Source organism: Mixophyes fleayi, chromosome 9 (assembly GCF_038048845.1).
Source record: "Mixophyes fleayi isolate aMixFle1 chromosome 9, aMixFle1.hap1, whole genome shotgun sequence".
NCBI lineage: Eukaryota > Metazoa > Chordata > Amphibia > Anura > Limnodynastidae > Mixophyes > Mixophyes fleayi.
In genome coordinates this window covers 114,836,289-114,859,514 of record NC_134410.1, presented here as the reverse complement: position 1 = coordinate 114,859,514, position 23,226 = coordinate 114,836,289, and the positions used below count along the sequence as shown (strand labels likewise).

General features: G+C 40.6%; 1 long non-coding RNA gene across 4 annotated transcripts in view; it reads left to right on the top strand.

Annotated features, from left to right (window-relative positions):
- LOC142101036 (uncharacterized) overlaps window positions 1-23,226 on the top strand; it is a 201,232-nt gene that overhangs the window by 47,450 nt on the left and 130,556 nt on the right. For all 4 annotated transcript variants that reach the window (XR_012678951.1, XR_012678953.1, XR_012678950.1 and 1 more), the window contains exon 3: window positions 22,387-22,463. This is a non-coding gene — a long non-coding RNA (uncharacterized LOC142101036). The remainder of the gene's footprint in view (window positions 1-22,386; window positions 22,464-23,226) is intronic.

Here is a 23,226-nt window from a genome sequence, read left to right as displayed (position 1 = left end):
ATATATAAAATAAATCACCATTGTTATTGTGTTTATAATGACTATGCATTAAGATATGGTATTATCAGCTATTTGAATTGCAAGCCTCTTATGGACGTACATTAGGTTACCTATCACAAGTGGTAGTGGTGACATGCTTGATATTCACATGATCACTGTACAGATGTACAGTGTATATTCATTCTCCTGACCTGGCTAGTATTTGACACATTGGCCAGAAGGTATCACAAAATCAATGTGGACCAGCAGATTTTTATCAGACAATGGACCAGATTTAGAACTGTTTGTAAAGACGTCCCCTTTATTTTGAGTTACACGCATTACATAGCTATGTGCGAGAGAGGCGACCATCTTCATCAACTCCAAAGCCTGCAGATGGTTTATGTAGGTGCAAAATGTTGATATGTTTCAAGATCCATGTAATTCAAAACACGTCGCGTCTCAGGGGGTGTTTCAGCACTCCTGCACTGCGCTACACTTATACAATAACACCACTGATTCCCCCGCTACAGTTCCAAGCAGCAGCCTGAGCAAATACAGACGCAAGTTGTGCTGTGTGTCAGTCATGCAGGAGGATGCATTCTTATATGGGGCAGCACGGTGGCTAAGTGGTTAGCACTTCTGCCACACAGCACTGGGGTCATGAGTTCAATTCCCGACCATGGCGTTATCTGTGTAGCGTTTGTATGTTCTCCCCGTGTTTGCGTGAGTTTCCTCCGGGTGCTCTGGTTTCCTCCCACAATCCAAAAACATACTGGTAGGTTAATTGGCTGCTATCAAAATTGACCTGTCCAATGGGACAGGGACTGATGTGAGTGAGTTCTCTGTACAGCGCTGTGGAATTAGTGGCGCTATATAAATAAATGGTGATGATGATATTGTGGAAATGCACTTATGTGGGACTTAAACCAGGCCCATTGTTGGCAGATAAGTAGGTATGAGCACAGGTAGGTACAGATAGTTCACTAACCATACCATACTTCTTTTAGTTTCTCAACAACTATTCATAACTTATTTAACTATTAATCATCCACCACACACTAAAAACCCTCTGGTGTGTCAGGATTTCCCATCACAGTAACATTTACAAAACAAGATTGAGATTTAAGATTGCAAAATAACTCCAGTAAATGGCGTTCCCTGAAAGCCTTATTCATGTTAGTGAGATATAGATCACACTAACACGTCACCACTATGAATAAGGAATCTTGTTCACAACTGTGATTTTGTGCCATCAGAGTTTGACGTGTGACATTAAAGTTTAGGAGTTGGCCACGTCTTTAAAATCTGCCTAATTTTATATCTACTCTTCTGTGGCAGCTTCATACCTCCCATCATTCAAATTTTAGCAGGACCTCTCAGCCTCTACATAAGTCACCCCAAATTAATTTGTACATAAATTCTTTAAGTAGTCCTTCATTTAAAAAATTGATAATGCAACCTTATATTTAGAATATTTTTAAACAAAATCTGTATTTGAATCCAATTCAAGGATAATATTGGCAAGCCAACAGCATAGGAAAAATATGTATAACTTTACTGACTGCCCAAATGTATTATTTACGATGAATGTAACTACGTTCTACTTCATAGTTTAAAAACAAAGGACTAAAGACAATCAATCAATCAAAAATTCCTAGTAAAATACAAACAAAAAAATCATATTTGGACACAAAACCAGCAACAGGGAGAGGGAAAAATACATATTTGGCTGTTAGATGTGTCCTGTGCTCTCTAATAACACAAGGTGTCATTGTATACCCAAATCAGTTTCTAGAGCCTTGCAGTATTTATAACAATTAAAAGACGGGGGAAGTGAGAACAGCAGCGGGGGGGGGGGGGGGGAGTGGGAGGAGAGAGAGGCGGCTGCAGTTACACAGGCATTAGAGATTAAAGTCATCATGCTATAGAAACACAATCATAAAATTGCTACATTCTAATTTAAATCTAAATAATAAAAAGCATTGAGTATAGAAGGTGAGCGGGTAAGGTTATAGTAAAGATATATCAAGAAAAAAGGTTACATTGATGATATGTGTAAAGGTTGCCTGTCATAGTCTGTAACTATTTTTGTTTAAAATAATGTCTTAATTAATGTAATGGCTGAATATGTACGATGACGGCTGTATATGTGACGTTTACATTGTAAATCTATCCCGTACAAAGGACTTGTGATACATAGATGCTAATGCCTATCAGTGTTTACACTGTATGATTGCTGAAACTAATGAACGTGTGTAAGAACATACAATGTGGGTCATTTGCCAAGGGCGGTGGATGAGTATGGTGTTCGCATTGTGTGACTGGCAGCGGGCAACATAATTCATGTGCCCATACCATCATCATCATTTATTTATATAGCGCCACTAATTCCGCAGCGCTGTACAGAGAACTCACTCACATCAGTCCCTGCCCCATTGGAGCTTACAGTCTAATTTCCCTAACACACATACACAGACTAGGGTCAATTTGATATCAGCCTATTAACCTACTAGTGTGTTTTTTGGATTGTGGGAGGAAACCTGAGCACCTGGAGGAAACCCACGCAAACACAGGGAGAACATACAAACTCCACACAGATAAGGCCATGGTCGGGAATCAAACTCTTGACCCCAGTGCTGTGAGGAAGAAGTGCTAACCACTGAGCCAGTGTGCTGCCATGTTTACAGGCATTAAAAGCAAGTGACTCGCCAAACGTGCGTTTCTTCCTCATATGCGTGGTTGCAAAGCTTCCATACACACAGTCATAAATAGATTTATTATTCTTCTGTCTGGCGCATGTGAGAATAAAAGAAGCTTAACATTATGTTTTATTATTATCCTTTTATTTATATAGTGTCAAAACATTCTGCAATGTGGCATATCAGTGCCTAAACCATTGGAGCTTGCAATCTAGTTTCACTACAACGGCCACACAGACACAGAGCAGGGATAATATAGTCAGAAACCAGTTGATCTACTGGTATGGTTTTGGATAGTGGGAAAGTAAGCCATGTGAACCCAGGGAAATATACAAAGTCCACGATGATGGAAGCATGGACAGAGTTTAGCAATCAATCAGATGTTAGCTATCATTTTTTTTATCACATTCTACAAAATGACAGCTAGAATCTGATTGGTTGCTATAGGCAACATCTCCACTTTTTCAAACCCGCAGTTTAGGAAATATACCCCTGAGTCTTTAATATTTAAGAAGTCATACATCTAACAATAAAATGCTTATTGCGCTGGATCCATATTTTATGAATAAAGAACCAAGCTTCGGAAAGTCCCATTCATTGTGCATTATTGTTGGAGAACACTGAGGGCCTGTTTATATTGTCCTCTCTCCATGCAGCAAATCACACTTACCAGTTTGCTGATGGTCACAGAACTTTTCCTATGGTTAGCTGTAAATGCAGCATTACCATGCCCCCCCCCCCCGTCTTTGGACAGTTGGGTAGAGAGACGTTAATATTGTACTTTAATATAATGTAATGTTATATATATTGGTACATCTACTCTGCAATGACCTTACTACAAAAGAAAGTTGCTAAATAGTGGAAAGGCAGCTGTGAATGTGCTTTCCAGCATGAAACTGTTAAGTAGTACAGTCATCAGACACAGGTGTATGAGGACAGAGCACATACCACACCTGCGCAGACTTGCCTCAAATAAACTGTTCCTTTCCTGCTGTCTGCAATGTGGAGAACAACTAAATCCTTTCCCCGCCGGGGCTGTTGCATTGCTGGCAAAGTGTTATCTGGAAACCACCAGAACTTCTGTAGTTTGTTATTCTGTATTGTTATTTTATGCACTAAAGTAAGAAATTGATTTACCGGCTTTATTTATTAACAGCCCTTCATAGTTTAGAATTCTTCCAAGGACTGATCCCTGATATACATGTATAGGTTTATTTATATGTTACAACTGGGTACACCACACTCTATACATGTTCTAAGTATACAGCATAGAGAGAGTAAAACGTTCAAGGGAAACAACTACAAGTACATTGACAGGGATAGAAGGAATGTTAGGATGTAGCCCCTGCTTCACGTAGTTTACAGTCTAATTAGGTGCATGGGTGGCCGAACAGAAGGTGACAATTATCAATAAGATATGTAGACAGCGGTACCAATAATACAGGAAAAGTAATATACATACAGGTGTAGGCTGTCAATGAGCAGCTAGATCGTACAGTACATAATACAAAAGGACATGTATACAGTTAAAAAAATAACAATAATCAAATAAATCAATAAATGAAAGTCTAAGGGTCATGAGTCATTATGGAAAGTAAAGCAAAACAAGGAGTAACTTTGCACCATAGCAAACCCATGTTGCATTGGAGGGGGAGGTAAGTTTAACATGTTGGAACAGATTTATAGCCGGGGTAGGGCATATACTAGATCAACTTTAAATTTTAGTGTAAAAATAAAGCTATCAAGTATTTGTGTGTTACATAACAAAAAAAAGTCAGTATTTTCTTTATGTGCAAAATAATAAACTAATTTGCACCCCTTGCATTGTAACATGGTTTTGTCCAGGAGCAAATTTACTCCTTTTTTGCCTTGCTCTCCTTAATGACTCAGGCCCTAAATATCTAATATCTATTTATCTCATATCTATCTATCTATCTATCTATCTATCTATCTATCTATCTATCCCAACAGTTTGGGACAGTCCTATTTTGGTGGGACTGTCCAGATTTGCATGTGTGTGTTGTCTGGGTGTGGTTAGGGGGATCCGGACATAGTTTGGGGGATCTGGGATCGTGTTGCTTTTTGAAAAGCTGGGAGATATGTTATCTATCTATCTATTGATATCTATATGATACAGCCTATGATTTCTATCGTTAGTCGTTCCAATGTTTTATAATTGCAAAGAAAGTAGTAATGGATTAAACCCAAGCATAATTCAGTCAGTAAAAACAAGCACAAATATGGTCAGCAGCATGTATGTAACTGGGCTGTTCATGCCCTTAACACCTCTAGGGGAAAATAAAGTAATTTGACTATGATCTTCTAGTGATATATACTGGACTGACCTGGTTGCCTATATTTGTGGCTACTATGGCTTCAATCGTAGACCTAAATGACTGTGAAAGAGGGGTGACTGTTGTGGCTTCTTTGGCAGGAGCACCAGGGACCAAGACAGCTCAATGTGCTAATGCTTCACAAGCAACGGTGTCTACCGTGATGTCAGTCTGGATTTCCGAGGGAAAATAATGATATTGTTAATTGCAAATTTTAAACCTTGGCGTGAACAGTCAGTTTCTTCAAAAAACCTCTAATGACACCTAGTAATGCACATTTGTGAGTTCAATGGTGCAAAGAGCACCAGTAATGGACTAGCGAGCAGCCAAAACGGTGATATGGTCAGATGGATCTTCCATCAAACGTATGAGTGCCAGTATGGAGCCAACCTTAAGACCTCTACAGTCCTGAGTGCTTCTTTCTAACTGTGACAGGTCTGATGGTTCCATATTGTTACAGAAGCATTTTCCTGGCAAGGTTTGGGGCAGTCATTCCCTAAGTAGGCAAAGTTAATGCTAATTGCAACTTAATGCATTGGAGTGTCTTCCAGAATGACAAGGTCCCCATCCACGGCGCACATGTGGTCTTTGATGAGCATAACAGTGATGCTATTCCAATGTCATGGCCTTACCAGATCTAAAGACAATCAAGCATTTATGGCATATTCTGTAATATAACGCCTATTCTGTAATAACTCCTTGGGCAGCACTGTGGCTTAGTGGTTAGCACTTCTGCCTCACAGCATGTGTCTCCACTACATGCCACCTGCAACCCACTGGTGGATCTCTTGATAACTTCAATGGCAAATCTATGTCTAGCAGGAAAAACTTTTTACACTAATAATAAAGGTGTATTTAACTGTAGAGCAGTTGAATCATAGGGGGTTTGTGTCAGTGCATTCCTATGAGAGGACCAGCAGAGCAACAGAACACTATGTAAAAAGATGATGTATATATATTAGATGGAGTGATGCTTAAAAAGACAATTTGTGTAAATACAGTCACAAATAAAATGCATCCAGGCCTGGTCTATCTGCATAATAATTCGGAACATTTAAAGCTTAAATGGTGTAATTTATTCAGACTGCTCCCAAAAGCAATCAGCTAGCAGAATCTACCACTTATTCTGGTTGACATTTCAAGATAGTCATGTGCTGCTTCTTAATCCTTCACCAGGGTTAACTTAATTTCACATTATTAGGTTAAAATACATCGGGTTTAATGGTTTCTACAATATTGGTTAAATCGCCAATCGCAATTCATTATGATGTGGATTTAATTTTAATAGAGGGGCTCTACCAATTGATTACAGGGAGAGAATAAAAAGGATGTAAAGTCAACGAGATATGTAAGGCGCCAAAACAAAATTGAAAAGCGGGGTACGGAACTGAGTTAATCATCCGGTATCCTAATACCGGATCATTAGCATCATCAGGGTTTCCTAATACAGTAAAATGTTTGTCTGGCTCCAGAGCTGATCTTTTGCATGCTTGGAGACATTCTGAGAGTGACTTTCTCAGCAATCCTTTCTGGAACTATATATTGAAAGTGCAGCATTTTTAACAATCACTTAGTTAACTAAGAGGTGCTAAGGGAAGTCTCAGAACAAGTGAGTTTTTAGTGGTGGATTGGAGTTTTACTTTAAATGAACATTGGGAAACCGTCAAAAAAAAAGATTGATATTCAAGTAGGTAAATCCACATTGTGGTGTTTTGTATTGTAAGACACGTACAACATCATTACATGCAGGGTCTTCAGAGTGGAAGAGCTCTATTGTAACTGGGGAAGAAGATATCTGCAATGTCACAATGCCAAGTGTGAACTACAGTTAAACAGCAGCAGAAGGACACTAACGTTCGTTATGTTTTGCCAAAGACAAGAACCAACTTTTGTCTCACCTAATAGGTTTGTCTTTCATCTTAGTCAAATAACAGACTCTGTCCACTTGCGTAAATATCGGAGTGTTTTCCATCTTCTTCTTTCTATTGGAGTCCCCCAAGACTCCGTGCTGGTCCGTCTGCTCTTCTCTCTCTACTTCACCTCTCTTGATGAACTTATTCAATCATTTGGCCTCCAATACCACCTCTACGCAAATCTATCTTTCATCCCCTGACCTCTCTCCCGCCGTCCTAACCCAGGTATCTAACTATCTCTCAGCTGTAGCTGCTCGAATGTCACAGCGCTTCCTCAAGCTCAACATCTCCAAATCCGAGCTCATCATCTTTCCTCCCACCGATGTTGCTATCCCTTCCAATATCTCCTTCTTGGTTGACAACATAACTCTCTCTCCTGTCACCCAAGCCCGCTACCTTGGCGTCACCCTTTACTCTGCCCTCAGCTTTACCCCTCATATCCAGTCCCTCACCAAATCCTGCCACTTCTTCCTCCGTAACATCATGAAAATCCGTCCCTTCCTCTCTCAGAAAGCAACCAAAATCCTGGTCCATTCACTCATCATTTCTCGTCTCGACTATTGCAACTTCCTTCTCACTGTTCTTTCTGCCTCTCACTTTTCCGATCTTCAATCCACCCAGAATGCTGCGGCTAGGCTCATCTTCCTCTCCTGATGCTCCTCCTCCGCATATCCTCTGCGTAAATCCCTCCATTGTCTTCCCATCCATTTCAGAATTCAGATCATGCTCTTTACCCTCACTTCCAAAGTCCTTACCAACACTTCTCCCCCTTACATCTGTGACCTTGTCTTGAGGTACATACCTACCCGGCCACTCTGCTCTGCCTCTCACCTCCTCCTTAATTCACCCCTCATTACTCCTTTCAAGCTCGCCTCCAAGACTTCGGCCTCCCTACCCCGCCTCACTCAACTCTCCCTCAACCTTCAGTCCTTCAAAAGCTCACTCACAACTCACCTTTACAAGCTCGCCTATCCCACCACCACCTCACCATTCTATCCATCGCCTCCTCTTTCTTGCCTGCATCTTCTCCCAGTTGCTCCAACTGTTTCTCACTACCCCTCCCTCTAGAATGTAAGTTCTCACAAGTAGGGCCCTCTCTACCTACTGTCCCATGTCTGTCTACTGTCTGACTCCCTTGTACGCCCTGTCACATCTTTTGCTGCATTCTGTGTGAGTCCCCATAGCATTACACACACTTATATGTGCCACTTATGTGTATTACCTTATCTATTTGTTACTTGCTTCTGTATCCGGCGCTACGGAACCTGTGGAGCTTTATAAATAAATAAAACAATAATAATAATAATAACAGTCACTGGCAACAAAACACTAATAGATAGAAAGGTTGTCTAACTTCCATAATAGTCCATCATTTATAATAATATATTAAAACACTTGAATGAATCTAATAAAAAAACAGATTGAAAAATAAACACACCTCTAGTTTATTTGAAATGTATTGGTTGATTTTTCAATTGCTTGGAAGTGATTCTTTGTTAAAAAGAAAATAATAATGTAATGGCCCAAGTGCATTAACAGTAACAATATTATGAAACTATTATTCCAAAAACAAGTTAAGAATTGTTCCCAACCGAAATTGACGCCTTCTAAATTTCTAAATGCAGCAGTAAAATTTTAGGCAACAGTGGTGGAAAAGAAACCAATAATCCTATTTATAATGCACTCTTCAGGCAGCAACAAGCGCTTGCGATGCTGATAGGGGAGACGGGCCCTAAAAAAAGATTTCTATATACTAAAACAATATCCTTGCAGACATAGTATATCAGTTCTGAATGAAGTTGTGTTCCCAACATACATTTTTATATTGAAACATTTTAATGTTACGTATGCTAAAGAAAACATCTTTCCATCTGATATTTGTAATATGATTTGAGTATGTCGTTGTACTTTTTATTTATACAGATGTAGATACTCATTTTTTTTTTCTTTAGCACTCATTCTGCTCGTCTTTGTCTTTTCCTCTTGTTCGTACTCTGCCTTCTGCTCAAGTTCCCGGCTGATCCAGTGGGACACAGGTTGGAGTCTGTCGATGCAGCTAGCTCTTCTAACCAATAGCCGTCGTTAGCTCCCCCCAGGACCTTGGGTAGTCATGGAAACGCTATCCAATCAGAGAACTCAGCCACAACAGGGGCACGGATAGAACACTGATGAACAGGTAGATCAGGGTTAAAGCTCAGTTTTAATAAAATCATTTCAGTGGAAACTCGCTAAGTTCTTACATGCAATGCCACTAAATACAATTGCTTAGGTACTCCAGTACTGAACTGGTTTGTGATAAAGGCACCACTTCTGCATTTGTGTGGTTTATTTCCATATTAAATAGCTTTGCCTCTTGCGTCCCTACAGACCTATTAAGGCAGAATCATAGGAAAAAAATGCTACCTGGAACGACTTTCCTGACGTTTTAAAGTTTGCATGAGCTTACGTAAACAGTTCTACAAATAGCTGAATTTTATGTTCTCATACATGGTGACTTACACTGCCTTAGCTCGGTTGTAAGAACAGTTCTGTTTAATTCTGAATTTATTGATAAGTTACTGGTATTTGCCTATTGCAAGTCCACTCCGTAATGTGTGGATTTCGCCTATACACAGTGGTCCTCATATACACAGTGCATGTGCAGCACAAATCACATTGGTTTTGCACCAGTGCGTCTAGAATCCCCACCCACTGCACAACTACTTTCCAGTCTTTAGAGACATCTCAGCAAACCAGAAGTGAGCTTAGGTGTTTGAGCTGGTGGAAAAATCTGAAGAGAAGCACTGTGCAAACGTGTAAAATGTCACATCAATGTTCAATCAGGATGCTGATTTGTCACAGCATCCTGTGGTAAATATCATCATCATCATCATCATCATCATTTATTTATATAGCGCCACTAATACCGCAGCGCTGTACAGAGAACTCATTCACATCAGTCCCTGCCCTATTGGAGCTTACAATTTAAATCCCCTAACATACACACCGAGAGGGACTAAGGGCAGTTTAATAGCAGCCAATTAACCTACCAGTATGTTTTTGGAGTATGGGAGGAAACCGGAGCACCCGGAGGAAACCCACGCAAACACAGGGAGAACATACAAACGCCACACAGATAAGGCCATGGTCGGGAATTGAACTCATGACCACAGCGCTGTGAGGCAGAAGTGCTAACCACTTAGCCACAGTGCTTTTAAACAAGCTGCATAGTAATTTTACAGAGAGGCAAGATTAAGGCTGGGTACACACTACACAAAATTTCTCCCAATGCGATATCCTTAACGATTTTACCAATGATTTTTTTAAAAAAAAAAGTCCCGATCAGCATGCCGGTTCCTGTGTACACACTATACACATAAATCAAAATTTACCGTCAGATCTGTGCTCTTCATCTGTCATATCCATCGGCTGAAAAGCTTGTGACTCTGCACACTCCATAGAGATCTATGGACACTGCCGGTCCTGAGTGCATACACACTGCAGGATTGGAACCTATCATTTCATTTGTTGAGCAAGAATTTAAGTCTGGTTTAAAAATCTAATGAAACCATATGATGTGCTTTGGAACGCTAATCGTTCATGGTTGCAGCGATGGCCCTGAAAAGAGCCTCAGAAGTGAGCACCAAGCTTAACAATATTATAATGGTGCCATCATGCCTAAATGCCAGCATGGGGTAAGTAACATAGAAACAGAGCCAGCTGCAGAGATCACTGATGTCTCTCTTAAAGATAAACTATCTGTCCATATACTCTCACCTAACGCAGGAGAGTCCCACAATCTCACAACGCGATTTTAGAGGGGAGAGAGCGTCACATCTGGAAGATGAATAAGCTGCAATTAACATCTGCATCAGTTTTACGAAGCATTACCCCACTTTCCCTAACAACAGTGAAGGTCTGGAGAACGGGCTTTTTAAACAATTTGCCCTTTGTTTGTTTTCCTGGAAGCGTAGAAAATGGCAAAATGGAGTTTTCTGGAAGAAAGTTGTTATGTTAGGTTTGTTTCACTCAACATTTCCTGTTGAGCGAGCATATTGCCTCTCTGGGAAGGTACCGCTGTGTGCTCCAGCCTGTCCCGTTATAGCTACATTTTCTAGTTACGCTGATAAAGAAAAAGTAGGGCTAGCCCGACCTGGGCTTTCCGTTCCACTTGTCAAAAAATGTTAAAAAACATATAAAAATAAGAAAAAATTAAATAAAACATATTATTTTGCAGGTATTCCGATTTGAAAAAATGTATTTAAATATATATATTATTATTATTATCATTTATTTGTTAGGCGCCACAAGATTTCCGCAGCGCCGTACACAGTACAAACAGTAGACTATACAGGGTGAAACAGTACAGAACAATAAACAAAAAAATACCAATACTTCAGAAACTCCAGGCAGGCAGATGCAATAGGCACGGAGCAGAAGAACAAGTGAGGAGAAAGGAGGGAAGAGGACCCTGCTCATGTGAGCTTACATCCTAAAGGAGGGTAGACAGAACAGGCACAAGGGGAGCCAGAAGAGAGAAGGGAGAGCGAGTGGAGGTGGTGAGGTGGTCAAGTAGATGGTTGGTAAGCTTTACGGAAGAGGTGAGTTTTGAGTGCACGTTTGAAGGAACACAAAGTAGGAGAGAGACGGATGGAACGAGGGAGGTCGTTCCAGAGAAGGGGGGCTGCACGGGAAAAGTCTTGGATTCTGGAGTGGGAAGAGGTGATAAGAGAGGAGGAGAGGCGGCGGTCATTGGCTGAGCGCAGAGAGCTGGCAGGAGTGTGAATGGAGAGGAGGTTAGAGATGTAGGGGGCAGTAGAGTGTGAGAGAGCCTTGTACGTGGTATATATAGCATTTTTTCATTGAATATCTCCTGCTATCACCATGCTGAGACGACAACAGCAGAAGAAGAGTTGCAGCACGACTTGTGCCGCCCTGATCCTTGTTAAAGAGACGCTCTTCTCTACCTAATAAATAAATTACTGCCAAGACTAAACCTTGTTTTTAGCTTTAGTATACTCCTTATCATTTGAAGGCAAAGGAAAAAAACAACATTTTATTACTATATTCCATTTAAATTGCCTGTATATGCACTTTTAATTTTTCTTGTTCATATTCATTCTCAACAAAAATATATTATACACTGTATTGCTATATTATTTATTATAAGATTGTGAAACCTCTCGCAAGTGATGCTTAGCCACGACTGATGCATCAAATTATACAACTGAAGTAGTTAGCTTGCAGTCATTTGGGTAGAAGAACACAAGGAAACTTCAGCTGTTTTCCTGCTCTCAAACCACCGAAGGGAAGACGGACTAACCCTTAGCTCCAATGCTCGACAGCTCTGTCCTTACAGTTTAGGAATCAGCCATAATCATCATCATCATTTATTTATATAGCGCCAACATATTCCGTAGCGCTTTACAATTGGGGACAAACATAGTAAGCTAACAAACAAACTGGGTAAAACAGACAAAGAGGTGAGAAGGCCCTGCTCGCAAGCTTACAATCTATGGGACAATGGGAGTTTGACACATGAGGCTAAGGCTAAATCCACATTTTGCATTTCGGCCCAGCCAGGCTGCAAAGGTGACTCATAGGCTAAATGTAGTTGTCTTGTGTGAAATTGTGTAACGGGTGGTAATAGGGTAAGGTAGTGAGGTTAAGAGGGTGGTTGAGGAATATTATAAGCTTGTCTGAAGAGGTGGGTTTTCAGAGAACGCTTGAAAGCTTGTAAATCAGAGGAGAGTCTTATTGTGCGAGGGAGAGAATTCCATAGAGTGGGTGCAGCCTGAAACAAGCACTGTAACCGGGAATGGGAGGATGTAATGAGGGTGGATGAGAGACGCAGATCTTGTGCAGAACGGAGTTGCCGAGTTGGGAGATATTTTCTTGGTTGCTGATCTTGTTTCTCCAAATTCACAATATGAAGATATTTACAGTCAAATGAGAAGGTGCTCACACACTGAAGAGGCTGTCAGAAGCAAACAGAGTTAAAGTTGACTATTTTTTCATGTAGCACACAAATATCAACTTTAAATTTCAGTGTACAAATAAGCTATCAAGCATTTGTGCTACATGAAAAAACAGTCAGTATTTAACTTATGTGCAAAACAGAATACTAATTTGCACCCCTTGCATTGTAACATGGTTTTGTCCAGGAGATTTAAATAAGAAGTTTCTTAAGTTAAGATCCTTAATGAATCAGGCCCTATATTATTAACAGGTGACATTAGTTGAATAGCAGACCTAGACCCGTATTCATCACCACACGTATCTTCACATCCGCTCCTTGTTCAATTCGGGCATGCGTATACCTGTTTTACGTGCGTTTTAAAACAAATGCACATTGCGCTCAGTGTGCTTTGACGAATCAGACCCACTGCATTCATTACAGTCAATATGTGTACATGCTGTATTGCTGTTCATCGGTGTAGCGAGGAGCAGAAACCAGTGTATGAAAACTGCCTCTTATTCTTTAGTGCTGCAGTGTGGCTCTAAGAGCTCTCTACTCCACCTCACTGCTCATTTTGCAGTCTATGTAGGCTGCAGTCTGTGGGATGAAACTCCAAGAGGAGCTCTGAGTCATAAACTCACTCTCTGAGCAAATGTCAAGATACGTTAGTTCTCCAATCTCCCTCTGCACACAGAGATCTGCTCTCAATTTCCTTGAACTTTCTGTACTGTTTGCTTGTGACTAGAAAATTCTGAGTCTGGCACAAAGTGAAACTCTGTCTTTGGTTAAAGAGCAACTGTGCTGAAAATTATATTCCATTCTAAATATACTTTACCCAGAAAGCAGTACCTTTGTGTTCAAAGAATCTGTAATACGTTTGTATAACCATATACCCGAATGATATTAAAACATATCACATAGTTGTTTGCCTAATGAAAAAAAATACTGCGTAGACAGCTATAGAATTATTGTTGTATTGTTTCAACAGGCTGTAGATTAGTGCGTCTTAGAAGCCTATTTATGGACCCAAAATTTGGGTCCATCTCACAGACTCCTGGGAGAGCAAGCAAGCAAGTCTCTCACATCCCGCAACTGCCTAGCAAAAATGACGCGATTCGCGTCATTTTGGCACCGCCCCCGCGACAAAATGGCATTTCTGTCACAGGGGCAGGGCCAAAATGATGCATTTGGCCGTGCCCCGCCCCCTCCCACCCTCTAGTTACGCCCCTTTCCCGGACTACACTTGCCGAAAGTAGGCAAGTATGAGTAGGCATAATTTGTGATTTTGCCGGACCAGTCGCCGATACGCGTATGCGTGGTCCAACTAATGAGCTCGCTCGGGCTTTCAGTTCCACTTGGTAAAAAAAAATAGTTAAAAATAGTACAAAAATAATGATTTTCTCAGTTGATCTAAAAGTTTCAGTTCCACATGGCAAAAATAAAGTTAAAAATAGATGAAAAATAATACAAAAAATAATAAAAACCTTTAAAAATATTGACAAGAACGGATTATGAAAATAATAGAGCATTTTTCATCGCTATCCACCGTGAAGTTTGGTAAATAGACGACAGCCGGTGAAGCTGGCTGTGCTATTTCCAGCGGGAACCCCGTTGATCTACTGGGCTTTTCGTCCTTTAATAAATATTCCTATTAATTTCTAACTCTCAACTCCACAAGGTCAATTGGAAACTGAAAAAAATGCTGACACGCACTACTGTTTGACTGTACCCGCAGTGTATTGCAAGGTGTACGCCCGCATCCAGGTCGCCGGACTGGGACTAAATATCAGCCCTGGCATTTAAAACACACAGGCCCACCTGCTGTGGGCTCCATGCACAATATTGCAATATTGGTGCACGCTGAAGTGGCGCAATCTTGCACATCACGCTTTGTCTTCTGCCCACCCTGATCAATTCCCTTTTTGTGCAAATCACCTGTAGCACCGTGAAAATGCACAAAACTGTAATGTTTTAAAATAAATATATATATATATATATCACTGCTCCTCACCTTTAGAAATACACACAAAAAAAAATTGGGTAAAACATTTATAAATGATTCTTTTGTGAGGAAGGGCGGAGCAGGATAGAGCCTGTAGACCAGTGTTGGCTAACCTGTGACACTCCAGGTGTTGTGAAACTACAAGCCCCAGCATGCTTTGCCAGTAGATAACTAGCTGATAGCTGGCAGAGCATGCTGGGACTTCACAACACCTGGAGTGTCACAGGTTAGCCATCACTGCTGTAGACAAACTATGACTTATGACCAAAGACAATGCGTGTTCGTCATCGCCATGCAAATCCGACTACTCAGCAAATTGCAGTAAAAGAAAAAACAAAAAGCGAACAGGACAGAGGTAATATCACGTCAATACCTACAAAGTCGGCGAACAAGACGCCACACCATTTTTGATGGCGGAAACTTTAATTATACAAATATTAATGCTTATAACTGTCAAATTCGGTGCAATAAGATCTGCACTTGTTATATTATCTTACTCTAATTTTTTTCTGTCATGCTAATATATATATATATGTATATATATATATATATATATATATATATATATATATATATATACACATACACACACACATGCACACATATCATCATCACCATTTATTTATATAGCACCACTGATTCCTCAGCGCTGTACAGAGAACTCATTCACATCAGTCCCTGCCCCATTGGAGCTTACAGTCTAAATCTCCTAACACACACAGACAGGGAGACTAGGGTCAATTTTGATAGCAGCCAATTAACCTACTAGTATGTTTTTGGAGTGTGGGAGGAAACCGGAGCACCCGCAGGAAACCCACGCAATATATATGTTTATTCTTTGATGTCATTCCTTTCGGAAATATAGGTACAGTAGTTAAAAGGCGTTAACATGAAAGAAAAAACAAATATCACATACATATATACATATATATATATATATATATATATATATATATATATATATATATATATATGGCCGCAGCTGTAAAATAGGACCTTGCCAAATGGCCTAACACAAACCAAAAAACGACATAAAAAAAAATGCCAAAAAGACCATTAAGAATTCTTTGAATTATTTATAAAAAATTGTCTAATAATAAAGATGTAGTATAAACATAAAACACCTTATTCATCTACCATAAAAAACTTCAAAAACTTTGAAATATTATAAAGACATACACATAAACCATAAAATGACCTTCTTAAAATAATAAAATTATAATTGAGGAATATTGATGTGGTGCACACTTCTAGAGTGTCACACCTGCTCTCCACCAACTAGTATCTGTATGGTTGGCAGTATAAGAGAAAAATAAGTCCATACCTAAAAAGTCCAAATTACAATATAATCCAATGCTTGTAATATTATTGTGGAAGAAACATTTCTTAGATACAGAACATAATAAATTAAAAAAAGATTCACTGTAATGGTTTTTAATGAAAACACAGATGCCTCCATTGTATGACATATTCAGATTACAGCCATTTTGGTACAGTAATTAATTGAATTGAATTACCTGCTGGCTGGCTGGCTGCCTGCTGTTATTTATGTGTGCCTCACTCACAGCCCAGGGAAGAAACCGCGCTTCTGTGCCTGCTCCTCTAAGCTACTACGTCGTGACGTCATCGCGCTACCGCGCGACAATGAAAACGCCCATCAAGCTCTGCTCTGCTTGATGGGCGGTGCTTCTGACCAGGAAGAGATGCGAGAGGCCGGACCGGCCCATCTGGCATTCGGCCCTTCTGGCAAATGCCAGAATTGACAGATGGCCAGTCCGGCCCTGCCTGCATCCCAATCCTTATAAGTGCCCCCAGAAAATCGATTTGTACCTACTTTGTTGGGATTCTGTAAATAAATACACATGGTGGAAAGAGTGAAACATCTTACCAAACGTACAGACACTCTCCAGTTACTGCACTATTCCACCCCTGAGATTTAAATAATCTCATTAAGCAAAATAAATGCACTCACTTTAAAACTCTGTATTTGTGCGTGACGTCTCACCGGAACTTTTTTAAATAAGCTTTACTCATACTTGCCAACTTTTCCTCATTGGCTTCAGGGAGATCCTGGGGGAGATGGGCGTGTGGGGGCGGGGCTTGATGAATCGCATAATTTCAGCCCTGCCCCCTAAACGATTGTCACAATTTTGGCCAATTACAGCAGGGGGTGGGGCTAAGGTGACACGATATCTGCATAAGTAAGCCCCGCCCTGTCACTTATCTATTGCGGGGCAAGAACCAGGAGGTTGTCCTGCTCTCCTGGGAGCCCTCACAGAAATGTGGGAGTCTCCGGGAAATTCCAGGAGAGTAGGCAACTATGTGTTAAAGAAAAGCAGCTAATGAATCTCTAGAGACTGAAGTGTCTTTTACATTTCTGTCTCCATTACTGAAGTCATGTTGTCTTACCTGTCAGTCTTTGATTAAATCTTGGTCATCTGAAAATGGCCACCCCCCATAGGCATCAGTACATGGACATAGGACACAATTTCTGAGGTAATTGGCCAAGGTACTAGCCAACAGGCTAAAGGTTGTCATTGGGCGAATTGTTCATCCTGATCAGACTTGTGGCATTCCTGGTAGAAGGATTGCAGACAGCCTTGCGCTGCTGAGGGACACGGTTCATTATATCAAAGACCGCCATGCACATGTGGCCCTGGTCAGTCTTGATCAGGAGAAGGCCTTTGATCGTGTCTCTCATGGTTTTATGCGTAAGGTTCTGTGCAGGTTTGGATTGGGTGATATGTTTTGTTCTTATGTTAACCTGATGTACCTTGATATTTACAGCTCGGTGTTGGTGAACGGCTGGAAGACTGACCCCTTCTCTGTACTGTCTGGGGTCAGACAAGGCTGCCCTCTTTCACCTCTCCTTTTTGTCTGTTGTATAGAGCTCTTTGCGATGTCCATCAGGCGAAACCCAGAGATCAGAGGGATCACCGCACCGGGTCCAGACCGACTAGAGGCCAAGTGTTCGCTCTACATGGACGACGTCACTGTCTTCTGCGCTGATCAGCGTTCGGTGGCAGCACTCGTCCAGACCTGCAACAACTTCGGCCAAGCTTCAGGGGCAAAAGTCAACTGTGGGAAGTCAGAGGCAATGCTGTTTGGTCAGTGGCACCTGTCATCCCCCGCTGCATTCCCCTTCACAATCAAGCCGGACTTCATCAAAATTCTTGGAGTTTGGTTCGGTGGAGAGGAGGCGGCCCTGAAGTGCTGGGAAGAGAGACTGGCAACAGTCCGGCAAAAGATTGGACTGTGGAGCCTCAGACTTCTTACCATCGAAGGGAAAGCACTGGTACTGCGCAACGAGATTCTTCCCGTTCTTCAGTACACGGCCCAAGCTTGGCCACCTCTTGCTGCCGTCTGTAAGACCATCACGAGGACAGTCTTTCACTTCATCTGGGGCTCCAAAATGGACAGAGTGAAGCGGTCTGTTATGTACAAGGAGCCCCACAAAGGTGGGAAAGGGATCCCTGATATCCCCACCATGCTGCGGGCCTTCTTTGTTTGCAACTGTATCCGCAGGACACTCCTTGAAAAGAACGTTTGCTCTGCTGGGAAGTCCATGTCACGCTTTTTCCTTCTTCCTCTTTGGAGGAAACTTGGTTGGGACAAGTGGGACAGCTCCTTCCCTTACAACTGGACTACACCTTGGTTTTACCTGGATGTTGGACAATTTGTGAGGGAGCACCATCTGGAGGGACTTAAACCAGACTTGTGGAAACCTAAAACTATCCACAAGCTCATCAGAGCTAAGGACATTATGGAGTCTGTTCCAGGGCTCCCTGTGGCCACGGCCAAACATGTTTGGGAGAATGTGGCCTCTAAGAGACTGACTAATGGACATAAAGACATTGCATGGATGGCCATTCAGGGGGGTTTGCCTCTCAGGACATTTATGCACTCCCGAAACCTGTGCAGATATGTTCACTGCCCCTTTTGTATTACCAAGAGGGAGACTGCTCAACATATCTTTTGGGACTGTCCCACTGCACAGGCATTGTTGGATGCCCTGGAACATGAACTTAAGGACAGTGTGCCCAGGACTTGCCTCTCATACCATTCGGTATTTTATGGATTATTTCCTGGGACTCACACCGTTGAGGCAATCCAGGAGGCCTGGCGCCTTATGAACTGTTTTAAGGACGCTATGTGGCTTGCCAGGAACCGCCTCATCTTGAAGCGGGAGAAGATGACCATCCAGGACTGTCGCAGGCTTATCCATAGCCTGTTAAGAGACTATAACACCCTTGACAGTCCTGAGGAAGATGAAGACGACGATTGATTGTAATGGATTGATTGTTGTCTCCTCTTCTCCTCCTCCCCATTGTGTCTATTTTCAATAAAAAACTTTGGTTTGTGCTCCCCTCCCTTTCCCCCTCCAACCCACTCCCCTTCACAGCATGAAGTATTATTGAATGTCATGTCTATTTATGCACCCTTCCCTTTGTGTCTGTCCTCAATAAAAACTTTTTGCTCGTGACTCCATCACCCTACCCCTCTCACCTACCTCCCCCTCACATCCAATGTTATTTTATTGTACTGTGATACGTTTTAAGTTTGAATGGTTAGTGCAGCACTTGATGTATATAGTGTAGGATGTCATGTCTTGTACTTTATGCCCTGTATTGTACTAAAACGTATGCATGATCATGTCTTACGGTGTACTGCGTACACTTGAATGAAATGTATGAACTGTGTTTTTTGTACTTTATACAAAATAAAGCTACTTTTTCAATCAAAATAGGACACAATTTCTGAACTGTGTCATCATGCCACAGATGGCGAAGCCAACCGCGTCTTGTACTGGCTCAGCATCAGGGAGAATGGCAGACTCTTCAGGGAGTGAAGGAGATCACCCCTATTTCAGGGAGTCTCTCTGACATTCAGGGAGAGTTGGCAAGTATGGCCTTGCTAGTATTATTCTTGGACATGAGTGAGGAGCTTTAGTTGTACTTATGTAGTATTGGACATACACCATTTTTTTGCATAATATACGTATTTCCATACTGCATGTGTGCACCAACAATAAGTACATATATATCTGCATCTCGATTTTTGATTATTGTTGACTTGCATCATCGTTACGTCTGGAGAGCCAGTATGGGCAAGCATAGGCTGAGTACAGTAAAGAAATGCACAACGGCAGAAGAGAGAGCAAGTGTTACATTGTGGAGCACAAACACTAAGAGGTATATTTACTAAACTGCGGGTTTGAAAAAGTAATGATGTTGCCTATAGCAACCAATCAGATTCTAGCTTTCATTTTGCAGAATGTACTATAGAAATGCTAACTATAATCTGATTGGTTGCTATAGGCAACATCTCCACTTTTTCAGACCCACAGTTTAGTAAATATACCCCTAAGTCTGAATTTTATTACAATAATTTGAAAAACACAATTTTATTCCTCTTGATTACAATATGGACTTATATTAGCTCAATGAAGATTGTGTGTCAACGAATTTATCAAAACATGTAAAGTGTAGTGAGTTAAAAACTGTAGGTTGGAAGTAATTTCATTATTATAATATCTATCTAAATAGTATGTTGTAGGATGTCCTCAAGATAGGATTTAGTGTGGGGTAATTATAGCTGTAATAGGATCCTTGGTAATTATTGATTAAAGAGCTGTTAGTTATGCTCTTGGATCATGGCGTTATTGGATAGTTGTGGATTTTTAACAGATTAGTCCCAATTTAGACTGGACTAACAGTGAATTACAGGTTGTATAGCACCAACAGGAGAACCGAGGCTCACCTATTTTTAGGTTAAATGATCATTTTGAATCTACTAATAATGTTACAAGTAAGTAAGTTATCTCAGACAAATTGCGAATCGACAAATGAAACAAATTCCTAAGTCGCGTGGTAATGCTACACTGTTGTTATATAATTTGATTCATTTGTAACATGTAGATTAGTGGTCTAATTCACTGTTAACATATAAATTGAGAACGAGAGATCTCCGGCGTACAACGCGTTTCGCTGCTATATGCTTTGTCAAGGCAAACCAATAAGCGACAGAGCGGGACATATAAAATTGTTCTCACCAATCACCATGTACCCTAATAATCACACCCAGATATTTAGTGTGCATGTCTCTTGTATTAACTATTTCCTCTCAGTTCATCATCACCATTTATTTATATAGCGCCACTGATTCCGTAGAGCTGTACAGAGAACTCATCCACATCAGTCCCTGCCCCATTGGAGCTTACAATCTAAATCCCCTAATACACACACACACAGACAGAGAGACTAGGGTCAATTTGATAACAGCCAATTAATCTACCAGTATGTTTTTGGAGTGTGGGAGGAAACCGGAGCACCCGGAGGAAACCCATGCAAACACGGGGAGAACATACAATCTCCACACAGATAAGGCCATGGTCGGGAATTGAACTCATGACCCCAGTGCTGTGAGCCAGAAGTGCTAACCACTAAGCCACTTAGTTTCCAATTCCTTTAATGAAATGCTGTTTGAATACATTTGCCACATTGTGTTGATGTAGTTGTATAAAATTGATGTTATCCTTTAAATGTTTATGAAGGAGATTTTATATTGATGGACAAGAGAATAAAATGAGTAATAAAAACGTAAGTGCTTATAAGGTAAATCTATACTTATAGATTCATTCTTTTGTTGATAAATTTATTGTGTTGTGTGGACATAATAAAAAGGGTAATGATGACAAGAAGTATGAGATATATTTCATGTATATTATATCCAGATTTTGAATAGATCTTTGTACTAAGTTCAAGTAGTGTTCTCTACATTGCCGAATCATATCAATTGTTGGTGTCTGTATTATCTGTGTCTATTGTTAAGATTGACATAGGGTTCATTATGCAGAATTCTCAATAGTCAGAAAATGTTATTCATTTAAAAAAAGTACTTAGATCATGACCGTAATATTTAGTGTGTGAATCATTTGTAAGTTGTAAACCCACAAGAAAAATAGTGCCTCAATATACTATATATAATATATATATAGGGCAGCACGGTGGCTAAGTGGTTAGCACGTCTGCCTCACAGCGTTGGGGTCATGAGTTTAATTCCTGACCATGGCCTTATCTGTGTGGAGTTTGTATGTTCTCCCCATGTTTGCGTGGGTTTCCTCCGGGTGCTCCGGTTTCCTCCCACACTCCAAAAACATGCTGGTAGGTTAATTGGCTGCTAGCAAAAATTTACCCTAGTCTCTCTCTCTGGCTGTGTGTGTGTGTGTTAGGGAATTTAGACTGTAAGCCCCAATGGGGCAGGGACTGATGTGAATGAGTTCTCTGTACAGCGCTGCGGAATCAGTGGCGCTATATAAATTGATGATGATGATGATGTTCAAATTAAATCTAACTGAAATACAATTTTATTATACTATTTAAAACAAGATGATCGCTGTGTATATATAAATAATCTGTTGTAGCGAATCCCATCTAGTAGAATAATAGAGCCTATATTATTGATTTTCTATGGATATAACAGTTATCTTTTATTTTCACTTCAATTTATTCCTAAACAGATAATCTCCACGCTGACCTTTCAAATAGTCCACGCCGGCATCGCGCCCAGAGTCTGCGGCATCGTTCCATCTCTGTGGTAAGTATAGTCAGTATAATATTAAACAGTAAAAGGATTTATGCTAGATGATATTGGTTTAGATGTTACTATAGTATTTGTTCTAATTCTGATATTTTTATGGTGTTTATCGTATTTGATTTAGTCCAAATATCCGGCATCGTCTCCTCACAGACCGCCTCGCAGTCTGTGACGACCACTAATCTGCATGTTACAAATTAATCAAACTATATAACGTCAGTGTAGGATTAACATGCGGCTTCGGTCCTCCAGGGCTAGTTAGTTTGTTACTATTTGTATCATTTGGCGACTAACAATCCGTGTGAGATAACTTACTCACCGCAATCTTAGGTATTTCTATCAATGAATTTAGATACCCACCGGAGTAACAATGTTATAGCATAGAATTAGAATGTGGCATAGTCTGCAAAGGAAAGTTAGTCTATTATAACTACTCATAACCCAGTGACTCGCCACTTATGTGAAATAGTTAGTCCATGAACCAGAGACTATTTTGTGTAACATTATTAGAAAACTCAAAAAACTACCATTTAACCTCAAAAAAAGGTGAGCGCAACCCGCATTTCCCCTATTGGTGCTTTACAACTTGCGATTCACTGTTGGTCCAGTCTAATTTGGCACTAATCTGTTAAACACTAATCTAAAAATCCACAACTATCCAATAACGCCAAGATCCAACAGCATAACTAACAGCTCTTTAATCAATAATTACCAAGGATCCTATTACAGCTATAATTAGACCACACTGATTCCTGTATTGAGG